Below are 6,312 nucleotides of genomic sequence, written 5' to 3'. Positions count from 1 at the left end.
GTAAAACCCCCAGGCCAGGCGCCCATGCCCAATTGCTGGCAGAGCATCTCATGATTCTAAGTTGCCCCTGGGGAGAGCCAGGGTCTCAAGCATATAGCGTGTATGCAGGCCTTCCTCTTTTTGCCACCAAGCCAACTAGTCCCTGAGAGGGATAGTGACTGACCTAGGGTCACTCAGAGGCAGGATGAGAGAACCTAGGGGCATTTGGCCCTACAGGGCTCTCCCAACTCTTGGCTCACTGTGGCCTCACTGGGACATCTTCCTCTACTTGTCCCTCGGGTAATGCCTCAATGTTCTGAGAGGCATCCACACCCCCATAAAGAAGAGGAGACATGAAAAGACTTGTCCAGGGTCAGGCAAGTGAAAGAGGTAAAGCTTGGATTGGGACATGGTCTCCTGACTTTCTCAACTTGCTCAGCCTCCAGGTATCAGCTTGCCTATGGAGCCCGACGACACCAGGAGCAATGACAGATGAAAACAAGAGAGTGTGCTGACGTGATTGTAAGAGTCAGAGAGGCCTGACCCACAGCCCCAGCTGTGTGACCTTTGGGAAGTTGCTTAAGCTCTCTGAACCTGGACTCCCTCCTCTGTAAAGTAGGGGTGGTAAGATAAACTTCAAAGGGCTGGGGCAAAGAGTTCACGGGATCATGCACACCAGCACTTAGCAGTGCCTGGCACATGTGAGTTGCTCAGCAAGTAGTAACCTTAGGGACTATTACTACTGATTCCTTTCCAGGAGGAACAAAAGGATATTAAAAGTAAAGATGTAAGGGACACTAGGTTGTCACGCAAACTCAGAACACAGTGTCTTTAGTAAATAAATAGTTGACCGCCATGACAGCAAGTGTGGTGTTAGGAAATGGTGCCCCCACAAAAACGTGCCTTCAGCATTAAGATGCCTCAGCTTCACTTTAAAGCCCAACCAACCTGAAACACCATTTTCTCCTTGCCCACTTCTTTTTTTTAATGTCCTAGAGCTCTTCTAAGTGCTTTAAGTGTATGACTTATTTAATCCCCACCATTGCATAAAATCAGCTCAATATCACCCCCATTTTATAGATTGAAAAGTTAAGGCACAGAGACGAGAGGTTTGGGAACTTGCCCTAGGTTATAGGCTATAAATGGTGGAGCCAGGATTCAAACTAAGGTGATCTGGCTGCAGAGCAAACTCTGACCCTCAAAACTATAAACTGTGTCTTTCCTTAGATGATAATCACCTCTCCTCTCTGTCTCAGCTTTCACATCTGCAAAATGGGACCTTTGACCAGAAGATCCATGTCTCAGCCTCCTCCCAGGTCTTAAGCTCTCTGAAGATGTCCACACTGGTGTGACTTTTCTGACTACTCTGCTCTCTCTGGCCTTTGCACCCTCCCTCATCTCCTACACTTGGTGCCCTTGGGACCCCGCACCGTACCTGGACTCTCTTCACTTTCCTGGGGTGTACTTCCCAGTCTATGTGAACTCCTAAGCATGGGGACTGTGACCTGGCCCAGCTATGGCCAGACATCGACCTAAGCATTGTGTGTTTTGCAAAGGTCAGGGTTTGGCAAGTATTTTCCGTAAAGGGCTGAAGAGCAAATAATTTAGCTTTTGAGAGCCATATGTTCTCTGTGCCATTGTAGTAGGACAGCAGCCATAGACAATACACAAATCAATAAACATGGCCATGTTCTAATAAAACTTTACTTAGAAAAACAGGCAGTGGACAGGATTTGGACCAAGGGCCATAGTTTGCTGAGCTCTGGCAAAGATGAACGTCACATGCTGCTACCCTATGCTCTTCAGAACAGCATAGGGTAGCAGAGGAAACAGATGGTGAGCAGCTAACCTAAGACATAGCAGACTTGTTAAGTGTGTTTGCAGAGGCGAAGAGCTCTGCAGAAGAGAAGAGGTTGGTTTTGACTTGGGGGATGTGGAAAAGGCTTCATGGACGGGCACTTGAACTTGACCTTGGAGTGATGGGTAAAATTTCTATGAGCAGAAGTCGAGGAACAAGCTGGGGCAGGCACTGTGCTGGGAATGGGCCATCTAGAGGGTCAGGATGGGGGTGGGCCTGGGGCCCAGACAAGGAAGACTGACTTCTATGCTTCTCTCATGCCCTAGAGGGGTTTTTTATTTTTTAAATTTTAATTCAACAAATGTTTTGAGTGCCTATTATATGCTAGGCACAGTTGCAGGTAAGAGATGATAAACAACAGTCATGACATCCATTTTTATTGCATTGTCAACATTTTCAAAGAGATTTAGGAGCTATGACTTTATCTTGTCCTCACAAGCACAGAGAGACTGAGCAAGTCGCCAAAGTTTTATGTCTAATTAATAGCAGATGCTCATAGTCTAGAGACAAACCACTCTACTGAGCAACAGACTCTTATTTCTAGCTGCCTAATGAGTATCTCCACTGGGATGTCTGGAAAAACTCATCCTGTTCTCCCCGTATTAGTTTGCTAGGGCTGCTGTAACGATCTGAGTGGCTTAAACCAGAGGTCTCCAACCTTTTTGGCACCAGGGACCGGTGCTCCTATGAGAACCTAATGCCTGATGATCTGAGGTGGAGCTGAGGCAGTGATGCTAGTGCTGGGGAGCGGTTGCAAATACAGATGAAGCTTCACCCACTTGCCTGCTGCTCACCTCCTGCTGTGCGCTCTGGTTCCTAACAGGCGATGGACTGGTACCGGTACCTGGGAGTTGGGGACCCCTGGCTTAAACAATGGAAATTTATTGTTCTGGAGGCTAGAAGTCAGAGATCAAGGTGTCAGCAGGGCTGGTTCCTTCTGAGGGCTGTGAGAATGTTCCATGCTGCTCCCCTAGCTTTTTGGGGTTTGCTGGAAATCTTTGGTGTTCATTGGCTTATAGACATGTTACCCTGATCTCTGCCTTCATCTTCACATGCTATTCTCCCTGTGTGCTTGTCTGTTTAGAAATGTCATTTTTTTAAAGGGCCCTAGTCATATTAGATTAGGGTCGACCCTAATAACCTCATTTTAATGTATCTCTGTGAAGACCCTATATCCAAATTAATGTCACATTCTGAGGTACTGGGGGTCAGGACTTACACAAGTCAACGCATGACACCTCTCCAACACTCCCACCTCCCATATTCCATTGCTGATTGAATGGAACCTTCATTTCCGAGGTCCCTCATAACCAGGCGATTCCTTCACCAGCTGGTGTGGTGGCCCAGAATCACCTGGACCAGGCGAGGCTGGCTCCCATGAACCCATAAAAGATGGCCCAGCTGCCAAGGAGGTTACACAGGACCTCTTCCGTTAACCTCTGGAAGATGGTGGGGGACGGACGGATTATATAAATCAGGAGGCGCTGTTGGAAGATGTGCAACAAATGTGTGAATCACTGGTGCTCTGAGATGTCAACTCTAGCGTCAAGGAGAGTTGACGCTAACAACTGGGCAGTTAGAGTAGTTAGGAAGCAGGTGCAATAACCAGAGGCTAGCAGGGAAGAGGGCCTGAATAGCATAAGCTGTGGTAGAGATGGAGAGGAGGTGGTGGGGATCGATGGCATTTGGGAACAGAGGGGCCTGGAGTGGAGGTGGCATAGGGGCAAGGAGGCCTGAGAGGAGGGTAATGAGGCTGAGCGGCCCAACGAGGAAGGATCGGCCCCATGAGGAAATGAGGCTGTTTAGATGCACAAACCTTGGTAGATACTGAAATCTAGAGTTCAGAAGAGAGGCAGGATCTTGAAACAAGTTTTCAGAGCCCTGAGTGGATTAGATTTCCTCAGGAAAGCAAGCAGTAGAAGTGGAGGCTCAGCACAAGATCTGGTCACCAACCAAACCCTGGAAAAAAACAATGTTTAGAGAGAGTTGAAGGAGAGAAGTGAGAATGAGGTCGAGAAGGACCCAAGACGGGGAGAACCAGGTGCTCCTGAGACCAAGGTGGTGGGAGAAGGTCAACAGCGCCAACTCCAGCAGAGGCCATGGGTGGACTGTTCTGTAAAATGAGCAAATTGTGACATACGAGCGGGTTATGCTCTCTGGTCAGAATGAAACTGCAACACGCCACTCTCATCTTTTAACTGTTTATTGTATAATATAAAACTACAAAAGTAAGACTGCTCATTTCCATGTACATTTAATCTGTTCAATTGTTTAGATTACAGCCCAAACCTACATGTGAATACAGCCATCTGGGTTCCGATGTAACGTCTGTAATATTGCATAGAAAAGGCACAGCTCTCAGGTCTGTGGGGAAAAGGCTATACCTCCTTTTTTTTAATTTAATTTTTTTTTTTTTTTTTGACAAAAGCCCTCCTGAAAAACCATGCACCAACTATGTACATCTTTTGCAAAATCTTAAGTTGTTTGCTCGTATGGATTACACTTCTCTTCCAAACTTGTTATCCCCAAAAGATGTCCAAAATTTTTATTCACTTTGTCTGCAATAACATTTGCTCCTGGCTAATTTTTAAGAACTATTTAGACTCAAGAAATTCTTAGAAGCACTGAAAATAATTGTACACAAGCAGGATGCACACACCTCACTGTTGTAGGCAATTACAGGAAGTTAACCATTTATAGCCAGAACAGGTTAAATATGTTCTTTTCAATATTTTCAGAAAATGTATAAAGGCCCAATTTGTAACAGCAAGGTTTTGAAATTAAGACAATTCATGTAGAGAATAACAATCTTTAATCAAGGTAGAGTCTTAGGTTTTTTTTTTGTTTTTTTTTTTACATCTGTCACTTAAGAAGGCTGCCCTGCAGTATTCATAATTCATTGTTTACCACAAAGGTGGTTAATAAATTTAAGCTTTAAAAACGATCCGTAAATTGATACTTTGGCTCTTTGGAGCTTATTTATTTAAGAAATTTTCCTTGATTGACCTCAGGGCAGTTGGGACACTCCAAGGGACTATGGCAATAAAAAGCTCAATTGATAAAGACACTCGAGGTGTATCGGAGGCTCTGGCTAGTTGTCACCCTTTGGTGTGAACAAGGGTGTCAGTGTGGTTGCCCCTTCTGTCATAAAGAGAAAGTGCTACTTAAAAACATTTAAAAATATCAACCCCTTGATGCTTGATTTTCTTAAAAATTTGGAGGTATTAAAACATTCCTCATCCATACCTTTTGCATATTTCAAATAGACCCATATTAGAGAAGAGAGTAAAAATGAATGTGGACTGTGCATATGATGAGAAGACCCAGGGGTCTGGCTTGGACCCCCTTTTAATACAGATTGACATTCCTACAAGAGAATACATTCCTACCATACATTCTGCACATGTTACGATCCAGATGTTGTTAGAGCTCCACAGTAAAATAAATATATTTACACAGAAAAAAAAGGAATAAATAACTTATGAAAAAAAATCACTTCAAATTCAAAGCTCTTATTATTCTGCTCTCATCTTGTCACTTCATTGCACATCACTGTCAATAATTGTCCTCTCCCAGCCCCACCCAGCACGTCTTTCTCATAAAGGCACCTCAAACTGCCTGCCTGACTCTGAATGCCACACGATGTCCTTTACAAAGGGGAAGGCACTGCTGCCAGGTGGCATCTGGAAGCACGTCCCACGCTCAAACTGGGAAGTGGAGATCACACACAGCCTCACATTCTTCTCTGTTGGGACATCACTTTGTAAAAATAAGACACAAGATAACTTGAACACTTGATGGTTTTGTTCTTTTCAAAAGGGGCCACTAATTTCCCATGTCTACCTCAGTAGACCTTGAACATCAAGAATTTATGGCAAGGGTGTCCAGAGTTAACAAGCATTTGCCTGCTGTTGGGGAGGGGGGCGCGCGGGGGAGCTGTTGTTTTGATTTTGAAGCCCAGCCTTAAAAATATGAGAGAGTCAGAGAACCACGTTTGGGCAACACTTCGCTGTGCTTATTTGAACTGTTGCCCAACATATGGGATTTGTTTAAACACACGATTTGCTAATCCAACCAAAGTACAGTTGTTCTAAGTTACTGTAAATCAGTTTTTAACAATGGCAAATCAACTGCCTTACCCTGTTATTGTTCGGAATAATCAACACTATTGTGTATGTATACATATGTATATGTGTGCAGCGTGTGGTGAGTTTGCCAGGTCCTCCAGTTATGAAAAGCATGGCGTCTGGGTGGACTTGTTCTCCACAGAAAAAGGAAGCTCTTAAAAAGGACAGGCACAGTGACACCAGAAGCATCTACAACAACCCTCACCTTAACTATATGGTCCCTGGTCCTACCAAAGGAAATGACACATCTGCAGCAGTAAGAGGTGTCCTGGTGGAGGCTGCTTGTAGGAGAACAAGTACAATTTGATCTGTTTCTCATTGCTCTACTGAGTTGATAGCCTTTAAAAA

Source organism: Pteropus alecto, unplaced genomic scaffold (assembly GCF_000325575.1).
Source record: "Pteropus alecto unplaced genomic scaffold, ASM32557v1 scaffold131, whole genome shotgun sequence".
Lineage (NCBI taxonomy): Eukaryota > Metazoa > Chordata > Mammalia > Chiroptera > Pteropodidae > Pteropus > Pteropus alecto.
This window is presented reverse-complemented; position numbering follows the sequence as displayed.